Raw genomic sequence first — 14,630 nt, 5'->3', positions numbered from 1 at the left:
TAAAGTTCCATTTCTCCTCGGCGGGGAGGATTACTGAGGGTATAGGGGTGTACATAGAGTTACGACCCTCGAATATGTGTGAAGTCACCTTCGCGGGGGCGCGTCAGCGCACCCACGGTTGTAGCCCCCGAGACCTTAGGGGAGAGTTTGTGCTCGCCCAAGGGCTTATGAACGTTGTCCCACTGGGTAGCTTTACTGGGGCGGCCGTCCAGCAACTCTTTCAGCCGGCATCGGCACTATTTCAGCCGGCCTCGGCACTCTTAGTGCTGGTACAGTGGCCCGGCGCTCAGCTTAACCTTCAGGAGAGCGCACGTCAACAGCGGAGGGTTTGGTTAGACACGTGGAGCTTCACAATGGACGATCGTCGACTTATTCGAGGGTGTGGTTTGAACCGTGGTGTGTGGGGAGCCCCCGAGCCCAGGCCCGTGTGAAGGCGTTCAGGGGAACCCTCGACTTTGATTACGACCCTCGTCGCCCTTCCGCAGGGAGGAGGGGTTAAGCGCACCATGCTACCCATGCCCAGGCCGCGAGCTATGGCTGCTTCAGTGAGCTATTAGCGGGTTGTTCAAGTGGACTTCCGTGCCCCGTTCGATAGGGGTCGGCTCGTGGTCCATAGACACGTCCTATAAAGCGCTCGTGAGGGTTCACTAGGCGGGGCTCGAACCCATTCGGTAGGGTTCGAGGGCTCGATGCTATCCCTCGATGGGATCCCCCTTCTAGGCACCCTCGACTGGCCTTGAACACTGCGTAGGATGTCTCGAACTCCGCGTTCGAGGGTAGCTTGTACGGCACATCCCTGCAGTCCCTGACTCTGGTGATCTGGGGCGCCTGTCGAACCCCCTAAAGGGCCAGGCTTCGACCCCCAGATCAGTAAAGCCTCGAAATGCGATTCCTTCGAGGGTAAAGAGACCATATGAAGGAATATTCCGTCGTGATCTGAAAACGTCGCAGAGCGCGAGCCACGCGCGCGCGGGTCTTCCGCCGGTAGCGGGCGACGTGGCCCAATTTGTGCGGCACGGTGTGGGCGCGCCTTTTCAGGCGTCCGCCTCGGGCAGATGAAGCGGCGTGGGCGGCGGCTGACGGATGGGATAGCGCAACAGTCGCGCCGCGCCCGCCGGTTACCGTGCCGCATTTATTGCCGCGTGCGCGCATGGGAGACTCCGCGGTCGTGGGGCCCATCCGTCGGCGATAGCAATATTTACCGCATTAGATGCGGTAGATTTGGGCCAGGCTTCGGATGCGCCTGTCAAGGTGAATAAAAATGAAGGGAAAGGGGAGGTTCTGGGTTCACCTGGACATTTGCCTTCATTCTGCTTCGCCTTCTCCGCTCCCCTGTATCCTGAGCCCGCAGCCAAGAGCGGAAGGAAGAAGAGAAAGGAGAAAGAGTGAGATAGAGAAGGGAGAAAAAACACCTTAGCTATCCAGAGCTTTCGCTCCCATATTCCCCCTTGAATTGAAGACATGTCGGACATCCAGGAGCCCTTGCCGTGGGGGAAGTCCTCTGCCACCGTGGCGGTCCTGGAGCAGCTGGTCGCCGACCGGCTGCTGCCCCGGAACCCCGACTTGGGGGCGCCGGCGTGGATTTCCCCGCACCCGGACGAGACCGAGCCGAAGCCCCCGCAAGGCTATGTCGTGAGCTTCGTGCGCCTCCACGAGCGAGGCTTCGGCGTTCCCGTTAGTAGGTTCATGCGGGCCTTATGCGAGTACTACGGGGTGGAGCTGCACAATTTCAGCCCCAACTCCATCTCGCAGGCGGCGGTCTTCGTCGCCGTTTGCGAGGGGTACCTCGGCATCGAAGCCCACTGGGACCTCTGGATCCATCTGTTCCGCGGCGAACTCTTCGTCGAGAACGTGCGGAACCAGCCGAGGCGGTACGCGCGCGCCGATGGCCTGACGCTCCACGTCCGCCCGACCCGGAGGAACTCTTACATATCGAGCAAGATGACGACGAACAATGCTGGGTGGAGCCGAGGGTGGTTCTACCTTCGGAACCACAAGGGCGCGCTTCCGGCGTTCACTAACAAAGTTCTCTGGGAGCGACCGCCGAAGTGGGACTGGGGGGTGTCGCCCCCAGCGCAACAGGCCAAGCTCGAGGGCCTCACCGATGCGCTGGTGCGTCTGGCGAAGAAGGGGTTGACGGCAGCGGCCCTCATCGCAAACTTCCACCGGCAGAGGGTTATCCCTCTCGTGGAAAGGGCCCTGTCGATTTTCGAGCTCTCCCCCGGGAGCAAGGTTGAAGGCTCGAGGACGTCGAGCAAGCTTCTCTCCCACACCAACGCCGCCCGGAGGGCAAAGTACGCGGTGGCAGAGTTTCCCCAAAATCCCGCGGATCTTTGGAGGATCAAGATGTGCCCCGAGCCGGGGTATATTTCCCTGGTAAGTTTTGGCTTCGAACTCGTCGTGCGTCGTGTAGTTCCCCTTTCCTGACCCCATCTCGGGTGTGTTTTACAGGGGTTGAGGTGCGGCACCTCGAGGCCCCACGCGGAGAAGATGAAGAGGCGGAAGGACGCGGCGGAGATGAAGGCCGAGAGGAAAAGGAAGAGGAAGGCGAGGCACGACAAGGCGTGCAAGCTCACTCGCGCGGAGGGGAAGCCGCAGCCCGCCACACCCGAGTCCTCGGAGGAGGATTGAGGAGGAGGCCTCGGATGGCGAGGACCACGCTCTGAGGAGTGACGGGGAGGGCGCGAGCCCCCCACCATTCTACCTGTGGGACGAAGAAGAGGGAGCAACCGTGTCGCCAGAGGAGCCGAGGGCCGTAGCGGGGCCATCGGCGAATCCCTCCCTCGAGGGTGCAGCGTGGGAGTCATCCCCACCGGCGGCCGGCAAGGAGACGCCCGCGCCCAGGTGCTGATCCGTGGCGACGAGGCTACGACGGGAGAGGCGTCGTCCGTGCTGGCAGCCTCGAGCCACCGGGCCAACACGAGGGGGGCGCTTTCGGGGTAGTCTTCGAGAGACAACACGATGCCCCGGGCTCGAAGGAACGCCACGAGGAAGCGGAGCATGAGTGCTCGATCTTTGTTACGTATTTGGTGGATTTCTCGATCCTGCTCAACTCGCGTCTCTTGATTTCCATCCCCGGGGCCGTTCCCAAGGATGCAGTGCGGCTTGCCTCGGCCAAGGCTCTCAAGACCGGGGCACGCAGCACTCCGCACATGGCGCCGCAGCCCCAGCCCGCCGTGGATCTTGAGGCGGCGGCCGCTAGGCTACGGGAGGCCATGGATCGAGGGGCCCAGGCGGCGCAGCAGGCCCGGGCACAGGAGGAGGAGGGTGACGCCGGTCAGAGTGACGCTAGCCAGCGTGGTGCCGAAGCGGCTGCTCAGGCGGCCGATGCCGGCGAAGAGGCCGGCCAGGGCAGTGTCGGTGGCGCCGGACAGGGCAGTGTCGGTGGCGCCGGCCAGGGTAGTGTCGGTGGCGCTGCCCAGGCGGCCATCGAAGTTGAGGCCGGTCAGGGCGACGCGGCCAGTGCCACCCCACTGGATACGGAAGGAGAGACCGGTGGGGGCGCGCAGGAGCGCCCTGCCGACCGTGTGGAGGAGACCCTCGTCTTCGAGCCCTCGAGGGCCGAGGGCGGGGGCGTCGCGGAGGATGGTACGGCGCAAGAGGCACCGGCGGTGGAAGGAGCCCCTGTTTCGGGGCCCGCGGAGGCCCTAGACGAGGGTACCGTTGCGGTAGTGCCTGAGCCAACGGCGCAAGGGGGTGTGACAGCGGTGGTGGAGCTGCCGGACAGAAGCGAGGAGTACGGGGATTCGATGGACATCGACCCCGCTGCTGCGGCGAGCGCTGCCGCCCACATCGCCGAGTTCGCGTTGGCCAGCGCGGGTGTGCTCGAGGCGGGGGCGTCCGAGGGGAGCCACCTCGGGGCGATCGTCCCGTCCGGGGTCCCCTCGGAGTTCCTCCGCAAGGAGCAGGAGGAGGAGGAGGCCTGGAACAAGCAGATGGGCGTCGGTCACGAGATCTTGCAGGCCCTCGACCGCGCCTTCCAGCTCCACCAGAATGCGGATTACCAGGTCAGCCAGGTAAATATTCCCCCCCGGAAATTGCTCGGATTCGGTTTTAGCTTTTACGCGTCTTCACCCACGCCCTCCCCCTTTGTAGCAGCTGAGGGAAATCTCGCGCAAAAAGAGCGTCGAGATGAACCGGCTGTACTCCCAGATGAGCCAGCTCGGGCAACACAACGCCGAGCTGGTGCTCAAAAATATCGACGCCAACACAAAAATGGCCGATCTGGGAGTGCGTCAGCAGGCGCTGGAGGAGGAGCTGGCGCGGGTTGCTGGTGAGCGAGACGTCCAGAGGGCGGCAGCGGAGAAGAAGGCCCGGGAGGCCGAGGCGCAATCTGCCGAGCTGCAGCACCTTCGGACGGCGCTCGAGGAGAGAGCTTGCGAGGCGGAGGTGCAGAGCGCTGAGCTGCGGCGCCTCAGTACGACGCTCGAGCAGCAGAAGGCCGAGCTCCTCCATAAAGAGGTGGCCATGGTCGCGCTCACCGGGACCCTCCGGGAATAGGGCGAGGCCCTCGAGGGCAAGGAGGTGGCCCTCCAGAACATGGGGGCCGCCCATAGAGAGAAGGAAGCCTCCTTGTCCTCGCTCGAAGAGGCCGCCCGTACCCAGAGGAAGGAGGCGCAGAAGAACATGACGGGTGAGTACCTTCGATTTTTCATCGATTTGTTTTCTTCCATGGCTAATGTCGATTTCCTTTGCTTAGAGCTGAGGCAAAAGGTGGCGGACGAGACCGCGGCGAAGGAAGCGGTCCACACCGCGCTCACGGCGGTACAGATGGAGTTTGCCGAGCTAGAGCAGACCGCCGTGAGCGTGTGTCAAGAGCTCGAGGGGGAGGGTGCCGTCTCGGGCAGTTCGGTGATCAGCCGCCTGCGCGGGCTAGGCGGTCGGATTGCCGAACATGCCAAGAGCACCTTCCGCCTTGGTGTCCTGCGGGCTCTCGCCGTGGCCTCGACGCATTACCTCATGGATCTCCAGAGGGTGTCGTCGGGGTACGTTGTTCCCGATGATGCTGATGCAGACGCCACATCGGCCATCATGGATCAAGCCGACGCAGCCGCGGAGGAGTTTGCCACCGTTCTCGCCGAGAAGCTCGAGGCAGACATCCCTCCCATTGCCGAATTCGACGCCCCTGAAGACCCGCAAGGGGGGGGGATGGTAGCCTGTAGGAAAGTTGGGCCTCGAAGCCCATTGTAAATAGATTAGTGTTTATCATAGTCGCGCTTTGTAATCGCATCCTATGAATATAAAAGATTTTGTCTCATAATTTGAATGTGTGGCCCGTCGAGGCCTTGTGTGTTCGAGCCTGTGTTCCTTTACTTTATTCCCATGTTCTTGTATGCGACTTGGACGAACATCTGCGAGGGGGTTCGCGTTCATAAGCAACGTAGGCGTAGGGTGGTGAGGGGGTGCCGTATCCCGGAGGCATAGGCGGCCCCACGACTCGGCCGGCCCCGTACCATAGTTGCTTACGCCTCGCGTCCGTTTTTCCCAAGGATACGAAAAACTTAGGGTCAAGATGGAAATATTTCGAAAAACATTGGCGACTTTTTGGGGACGTTCGGGGGTTCCCCCCATTGTAGCCCCCGAGGGAGGCTCGGCTTTGCCGAGGGTAAAGCCGAGCGTACCTCAGAGTTAGCGCGCATCCTTGCCTTCGAGGGCCCGGATGGTTCCCAAAAATAAACCAGTAAAGCATACTTTATTATTTCGAGAAATTGAAAATGCGAGTACAAGCAAATGTACAAAAAACTTGAAGTTCTAGGGATAGAAGCGACGTAGCTGTTGTATATTCCAAGCGTTGGTGAGGACTTCGCCTTTTTCGTTTGCCAGCTTGTACATGCCGGGTTTGAGCACCTCGGCGATTATGTACGGTCCTTCCCATGGAGGTGAGAGCTTGTGGCGGCCCCTATTGTCCTGTCGAAGCCTCAGCACCAAGTCCCCTTCGTTGAGGTCTCGGCACCGGACCCTCTGTACTTGGTACCTTCGCAAGGACTGCTGGTAGCGCGCAGAGTGGAGGAGCGCCATGTCTCGAGCCTCGTCCACTTGGTCCAGCGAGTCTTCGCGAGCTCGCTGGTTTCGTTGCTCTTGGTATGTCTTGAGCCTCGGTGATCCGTACTCCAAGTCAGTGGGGAGTATAGCCTCGGCGCCGTAGACGAGGAAGAACGGAGAAAAACCCGTGGCTCTGCTCGGGGTCGTCCTTAGGCTCCAAATGACCATGGGTAGCTCTGTGAGCCACCTCCGGTCGAACTTGTTCAGCTTGTTGAAGATCCTTGGCTTTAGTCCTTGGAGGATCATGCCATTGGCACGCTCCACTTGCCTGTTCGTCTGTGGGTGTGCCACAGCCGACCAGTCCACACGTATGTGGAAGCTGTCGCAGAACGCCAAGAATTTCTTGCCTGTGAACTAGGTGCCATTGTCGGTGATGATCGAGTTCGGGACTCCGAACCTAAAGACAATGTCGGTGAAGAACAGAACTGCTTGCTCGGATTTGATCTTGCCAATGGGTCGAGCCTCTATCCATTTGGAAAACTTGTCGACCGCCACCAGCAAGTGGGTGAAGCCCTCGGGCGCCTTCTTCAGTGGACCGACGAGGTCTAGTCCCCACACGGCAAACGACCACGTGATGGGGATGGTCTGCAGAGCATGGGCCGGGAGGTGTGTTTTTCGAGCATAGAACTGGCGACCCTCGCAGGTCCGCACAACGTCGGTGGCGTCGGCGACCGCGGTGGGCCAGTAAAAGCCTTGCCGAAACGCGTTACCCACGAGGGTACGTGGCGCGGCGTGATGTCCGCAGATGCCAGCATGAATGTCGCGGATCAGCTCCATGCCCTCGGGGATGGGGATGCATCGTTGCAGGACACCCGAGGGGCTGTGCTTGTGTAGCTCATTGTCGATTAGGATGAAGGACTTGGCCCTCCTGGCGAGGCATCGCGCCTGAGCGCGGTTCGAGGGTAGGACCCCTCGAATCATCCAGTCGAGGTACTGGACGTGCCAATCTCGCGAAGTGGGGGCCTCGTCAACTTCCATTGCCTCGGCCTCGTCGGCGGAGGTGGTGCCGAAACTAATGTCCATGGGCTCGACCTCGTCCGCTGGAGGGTTCCCGCCAGAGGGCCCAGCGACAAGGGGCCTGACTCCGTCGGGTTCTTGAACTCGACGGAGGGATTAATGATGTCTTGAGCGAAGATATTCGGGGGGACGGTGGTCCGCCCCGACGCGATCTTGGCTAATTCATCGGCGTCCTCGTTGTACTTGCGCGGGACATGATTAAGCTCTAGGCCGTCGAACTTGTCTTCGAGGCGGCGCACTGCCTTGCAGTACGCCTCCGTCTTCGGGTCGTGACAGCTAGATTCCTTCATTACTTGATCGACGACGAGTTGAGAATCACCGCGTACGTCGAGACGTTTAACGCCGAGCTCGATGGCGACGCGGAGGCCACTGAGGAGGGCCTCATACTCCACCAATTTGTTTGACGCAGGGAAGTGTAGGCGTATCACGTATCGCATATGTTCTCCGAGGGGTGAGATGAAGAGAAGGCCAGCACCGGCGCCGGTTTTCATCGCCGACCCGTCAAAGTACATGGTCCAGCATTCGCCCTGGATTTGTGATGGGGGTAGCTGAGTGTCCGTCCACTCAGCCACGAAGTCAGCCAAGATTTGGGACTTGATCGCCTTGCGAGGGGCGTAGGTGAGTGTTTCTCCCATCAGTTCCACAGACCATTTGGCAATTCTACCCTCAGGTTCCCGGTTGCTGGCTATCTCTCCCAAGGGGAAAGACAAGACCATAGTGACGGGATGAGCCTCGAAGTAGTGGCGCAGCTTGCGCCGAGCCAAAACCACTGCGTAGAGCAGCTTTTGAATCTGTGGATAGCGTGTCTTAGTTTCTGACAACACCTCGCTGATGTAGTACATCGGTCGTTGGACGGGCACAGCATGGCCCTCCTCTTGTCTTTTGACCATGATCACCGCACTGACCACTTGGGTCGTCGCGGCTACGTACAGATAGAGGGGCTCGCCGTCCGTAGGTGGTGTGAGAATGGGAGCACGAGTGAGCGATGCCTTCAGCCTTTCGAGGGCTTCTTGAGCTTCGGGGGTCCACGTGAAATGCTCAGTTTTCCTCAAGAGTCGATACAGGGGTAAGCCTTTCTCGCCGAGGCACGAGATAAAACGGCTAAGGGACGCTAGGCATCCCATGACCCTCTGTACCCCCATTAGGTCTCGGATCGGTCCCATCCGAGTGATGGCCGAGACTTTGTCAGGGTTGGGTTCGATGCCCCGCTGGGAGACAATGAAGCCCAAGAGCATGCCTCGAGGCACCCCGAACACGCACTTCTCGGGGTTAAGTTTTACCCCTTTGGCTTGTAGGCAATCGAATACGATCCTGAGATCAGCAACCAGGTCGTCTGCCTTCCTGGATTTCACAACGATGTCATCGACGTATGCCTCTACGCTGCGCCCTAGATGGTCTCCGAAAACGTGGAGCATACACCTCTGGTATGTGGCTCCGGCGTTTCTGAAGCCAAAGGGCATCGTGACGTAGCAGTACATGCCGAAGGGTGTGATAAAAGAAGTCACGAGCTGGTTGGACTCTTTCATCTTGATTTGGTGGTAACCGGAATAAGCATCAAGAAAGGATAAGAGTTCGCGTCCCGCGGTAGTGTCTACAATCTGATCGATTCGTGGCAAATAAAAGGGAACCTTCGGACATGTCTTATTTAAACTAGTGTAATCTACACACATCCTCCAGCTTCCACTCTTTTTCTTCACTAATACTGGATTAGCTAGCCACTTGGGATGGAATACCTCTTTGATGAATCCGGCCGCCAGAAGTTTCTGCAACTCGTCACCGATCGCCCGGTGCTTGAGCTCGTCGAAGCGTCTTAGGCGCTGCTTCACTGGCTTGGAGTTGGGTCGGACATCAAGAGAGTGCTCGGCGACCTCCCTCGGTATGCCAGGCATGTCCGAGGGGCTCCACGCAAAGATATCTACGTTGGCGCGGAGGAAAAGGCATGTCCGAGGGGCTCCACGCAAAGATATCTACGTTGGCGCGGAGGAAATCGACGAGCACCACTTCCTATTTGTCGTCGAGGGTGGCGCTGATCTGCAACGCCTTGTCGTCGGAGTGGCTCGGGTCGAGGGGCATCTTCTTGATACCCTCGGCGGGTTCGAAGCTCCCGGCGTGTCGGTGCGTGGAGTCCAAGGCCTCGCTCGCCATTTTGTCGAGAGTGGCTGCGAGGGCCTCGTCCTCCGCTTGAGCTTCCGCGCGCTCAACGCACTCGACGTCGCACTCGTAGGCGTGCTCGAATGAAGAGCCGATGGTGATGACGCCCTTCAGACCTGGCATTTTGAGCTTGAGGTAGGTGTAGTTTGGGACGGCCATAAACTTGGCGTAGCAAGGACGGCCAAGGATGTCATGATAGGACCCTCGAAATCCCACCACCTCGAAAGTGAGTACCTCCTTGCGGAAGTTGGCTGCTATGCCGAAGCACACAGGCAGATCGATCTGGCCGAGGGGTTGGACTCGCTTCCCTGGCGCGACGCCGTGGAATGGTGACTTGCTGGGGCGAAGCTTGTCCAGTCCAATCCCCATGAGCTCCAAGGTGGGGGCGTACATGATGTTGAGGCTGCTGCCTCCGTCCATGAGCACCTTGGAGAAGCGGGTGTTACCGATGATGGGGTCGACAACGAGCGGATACCGTCCCGGATGCGGGACGTAGTCGGGGTGGTCCTCGCGGCCAAAGGCGATGGTATCCTTCGACCAGTCGAGGTAGGATGGCGTGGCTTTGGTGACGGAAAAGACTTCGCGGCGCTCACGCTTGCGCTGCCGAGAAGTCATATTCGTCGTTGCTCCTCCAAAGATGAAGAAGGCGTTCTCCACTGGGGGGGAACTCGTCATCTCCACGTTTGTCGCCCGCGTCCTTCTTCTTGTCTTCGTCGCGATGCGTGACGTGGTTGTAATACTTCTTGAGCATTTCGCACTGCTCGAGGGTATGGTTGACCGGGCCCTTGTGGTAAGGGCACGGCTTCTTGAGCATGTCGTCGAATTGGCCACCACCACCTCGAGGGGGGCCTCGAGGCCCTTTGCGGTCTGGGGCGGCAGCGAAGGCCTCCTCAGAGTCCTCTGCCCACCCCGACTCATGCTGGCTCGGTGGGACCGACTTCTTTCCCTTCCTCCCCCGCTTCAATTTCTTGGCGGGGGCGTTGGGCTTGACGCTGCCGCCCTCCGTGGGCGCATCGTCCTTGCGCTTGCTCGATTTGTCATCGAAGATGGCACCAACAGCCTCCTCGGCGGTGGCGTAGTTGGTGGCAGCGTCGAACAACTCATTGGTGCTGACTGGTCGGCTTCTCGCAAGCTCGTGCACCAGGTTCCTGCACGTCGTACCCTCGAGGAAAGCATTGATGACCTCGACATGGGTGACGCTAGGGAGCTCGGTGCACTGCTTGGAGAAGCATCGCACGTAGTCATGCAGGGACTCGCGGGGCTTCTGGCGACACCCTTTGAGGTCCCAGGAGTTCCCAGGGCGCATGTACGTGCCCTGGAAATTGCCCACGAAGATATGGACCAAGTCGGCCCAGTTGTGGATCTGATCCGCAGGCAGGTGCTCGAGCCAAGTTCGTGTGGCGTCAGTAAGATGAAGAGGAAGGTTGCGGATGATGACCGCATCCTCCATCGCACCGCCTAGCTGGCACGCTAGGCGGTAGTCGTTGAGCCAGACTGCAGGATCAGTCTCGCCCGAGTACTTGACGAGGGTGTTGGGTTGTCGAAAGCGCGGGGGAAAAGATGCTGTTCGAATCTCCCGGCTGAACACCCGGGTGCCCGGAGGCTCCGGTGACTCACCCCTGTCGTGCTCGGGGTCGAAGCGTCCACCCCATCGAGGGGTGTACCTCCTGCCGTCGATGATGTTGCGGGCGTCGCCGTCGCCGGCGTGCCCGCGGGTGTCGCGGATTCGCTCCCTTACGGGAACTCTTCCGATGCGCTCGTGCACCGAAGGTGCCTTCACACCGGGCGCTACGGCTGCCATGCCCTTCCGTGCTGGTGGTGTGTGCACAGAAACTTCGTGGTCCTGGTGTGCAGTCCCACCAGGCTACTCCGGGGCCTTCGAGCGCATTCGAGATGCAGAACTCTCGGCCTGCTGCACGGCAGCCTGCTCGATGAGCTCCTGGGCCTCGCGGCGCAGGTTGCGGCCCGAAGGCGTCGATGGCTCGGGCATGGCTTGAAGTAGGTAGGCCGCAGCGACAAGTTTTTCGCCGGCCGTTTGCAGTTCCGGAGATTTGTCGACATTGTCGTCGGTCAAGATGCGCTCCCGAGCAACACGTCCCGCCGCCTGGGCGTGTGCACCACGCACGGTACGCTGCTGCTCGAGTGCGGCGCGAAGCTCCTGAGTTTGTTGACGCTGCTCGTCGAGCTTGACTTGAAGCTCGTTGAGCTGCACCAGTTGAGCTTGTCGCGCCGCTGAACTTGACGAGGAAGGGGCTGCAGGCGGGACCGCTGGTTGCTTTGCCCGCACGTCCGCCCCGCCGTCCCCGTCGTTGCTTGGAGCATTGTCGTCCTGCTCGTCCGCAAGGTCAGCCATGAAGCACTCCCGGGAAGGATCGAAATCCCCCTCGCTGGAGTCTTCGGAGCAGGTGAGGCAGTAAGCCATCGCCAGCTGGAACGAGCGAAGAGCGGTGGGGTCGCAAACCTCGGAGTAGTCCTCGGCCTCCTCGGACGTGAAGTTGTTCATGAAGAAGTCGATGTCATCGGCGATCGAGCTCGCCGTCTCGGGGTAGGATTCGTCAGGGGACGACGCGATGAGGCTGCGAATCGACCGAAGATGATGACCCGGCAGATCCTCGTGCTCGATGAAGCTAGCGCTGGTTGATGAGGCGTGGACGGCAGCGTTGCGCATCCCGAAGGGAAAGGGCGACGCCGAAGTCGAGTCCCCCCTAGGAGGCACTAGTGCTGCCGCAGGCGATGGTGCCGGCGCAGATGACGCCGAGGCACGCGATGACGAAACAGTGGCCCCGTTGGCCGTGATGCTGAGTTGTGACATGCCAGCCTCGACCCACGTGGGGGAGCTATGGCGTGCCGCACGACGCTGCTCCGCGCGTGCTTGTCGCGAACGCTGACCCGAGCGCCTGTTGCGCTGGGATGGCGAAGTCGGAGCGATGGGGTTGCGTCCGGAGGAGAGGAGCTGCATGAGGTAACCGTTGCCGGTTGCCCTGAACTCGAGACTCCCGAACGAGATCACTCGTCCCGCTGGGAGCGGATCCGAAACACCCATAGGGTATGGGTTGGATCTGCTCGCCATCCCTGGAGATCAAATGGGAAAAAGAGAGAAAAAAGTCACGCAGTTTCCCCTACCTGGCGCGCCAACTGTCGGTGTCCCGACCCGGGGGCCCGGATCCCAACTAGTAAATACTGCGTGTTTACTCGTCCCAGATGATGATGCAAGAGGCAACACAGTAACACACGGTTTATCTTGGTTCCGGCCGCGGGGCCGTACGTCCAGCAAAGGGGGTGTGCGAGGGCACTGTATTATCTTGCACCCGGAGTGCTTGTAGTAGGGGGTACAAGCAAGGCGAGAGAGGGAGAGAAGCTCCCAAGTCTCAGTTAGGAGTGGAGTCGGTTGAGATGGGTGCTCAGTAGTCCCTGAACGTCCTCTTGAAGAGAGAAGCCAGAGAGATCAAGCAGACTAGAGTCCAGAGAGAGCTAAGGGGAGCCCGCCTCCTCCTTTTATAGTCACAAGGAGGGGCGGCGTACATGAGTGGGGTATGGAAGTCGCCGTCCTCCCCTGAATCGTGGGGTACAGTGGTCGGACACTGTAGGAAGTACACTGTGCGAAGACGGCGTGCGTCGCTGTCGTCCCGGATTTCGTCCTTGGTATAGCGAAGCTGACGCCGGTCGTCCAGTGGTGTCCCGGCGGTTGAAATGGCGTGGGACGGCCCTGGACCCCCTGGTCGGAGTGCGGTTGTGCGCACTAGAAGGTCCGAGGGACACGTGGAGGTCCCGGGCTCCTAAAAAGGGGAGGTCCGGGGCCCGTCCGTGTACGCTGAGCGCTCCGTTTGGGAGGACACGTGACGTTACCAGACCCCTTCCCCAGTGGGAGGTGAGTCCAGATGGTCGGTGTTGGCAGAACAGGAACAGGGGCCGTGCCGGGCCCGTCTTGTCTCGCGTTGCATGTCCCACAGTGCCGCTACAGCCTTCTGGATGGCGGAGCGGTGACCGAAGTCAGCGGATGGGACCCCGGTCACATCCACTGTGGGGGTGGTGGCCTGACGCCACCTGTCCTTTGAGCCGTGGCAGAGTGGCTGGCTTTCAATGCCTTCGTACGGCGAGCGGTTGGGCGGCGGGGCCGTTTGTCCCTTGTGCTGAGAGACGGCCTCGAGCGAGGCGGAGATGAGTCACCGCTCGAGGGTAGGTCCACTACCCTCGAGCGAGGCGGAGGTGCGTTGCGTGATCGAGGGTCCCGAAGGGAGCCCTCGAGCGAGGCGGAAAATGAGTCACCCGCTCGAGGGTAGATCCGCTACCCTCGAGCGAGGCGAAGATTGTCCAGCGGGCCCGGGAGGGACCCTCGAGCGAGGCGGAGATTGTTCCGTGGGTTCGAGGGGGATGTGAATGGGCCGCGTGCTGGGCTTCATTGAGTCCTTTCCTTCCTTCCAGATTGGAAGGAGGCCGTGGGCCTAGTTGCCTTAACAGGTGTTTGTGTTTTTAAAAGCGGTCTTAGTACCCCGATTAGGGTGTCCCTAATTGTGATACCCGACACATAGCGCGTGTTAGGGTTCATCAGCGCAGGAGGCATTGGCGAAGTGGCAGTGATATTTTTTTGGCCGCTTCCCTACAACATACCCGTCTTTCCTAGGGACACATGCCACTGGGGTGCTGATATGGCATGAGGCTGGTGTTGACGCTCACTAACGATCATTTCCAGGCGTCAACTTAATTAGAAAATCATGAGAGTTTGCATTTCTTACATGCATCCTATTTCAATAAAGTCCCTAAACCACACTTTACCTTCTAGAAAATGCAAGTTGTGTTTTTGAGCTAATATGCAGGTTACAAGCACACTTTGGCCCGACATAAAATCACAGAAATTATCAGAGCACCAATTCTGGCTCAGATGGACCAAAAGTGATGCAAGAACTCAATTCAGACAAGCCAAGACAGGCCAAAACCAACGTGGACCAGACAAGGATGCCCAGGACAGCCTGCTCGAAGAAGATGGGGGCGGTTGGCGCCACTGGCAGGCCGACCGACCTATAGGTCAGCCAACCTGGCCCATGGGCCTCACCGTCTTAGCCAAGCCACATGTCGTCTCCTAGTTGGTCCCTTAGGTCGGTTTGTAGAGTCTCACCCCGTGGATCCTTGCTATAAATACAAGGGGGTAGAGATTAGAACACACACACACACACACACACCTCTCACACCTCTCCTCTCTTGCTCATCTTGCATAGTCTTTAGGCTTAGTGGAGTTTAGGAGAAGTCTAGGAGTTATCGAGTCGCCGGAGTTGCTGGAGAGTTCTGGTATGGGTTCATCACTAGGTCTCTCTTGTAATATTCGGTCGTTTGTAATAGAATTAGACTATGGTTACCGATATCTGCTCGAAGTATGTTCTGAGTTATCGAGTATATGCTTCTTATCATGGTTGCGTTATTATTCA

Source organism: Panicum virgatum, chromosome 3K (genome assembly GCF_016808335.1).
Source record: "Panicum virgatum strain AP13 chromosome 3K, P.virgatum_v5, whole genome shotgun sequence".
NCBI lineage: Eukaryota > Viridiplantae > Streptophyta > Magnoliopsida > Poales > Poaceae > Panicum > Panicum virgatum.
The sequence above is the reverse complement of the archived record's forward strand: the minus strand, read 5'-3'. Positions refer to the sequence as shown.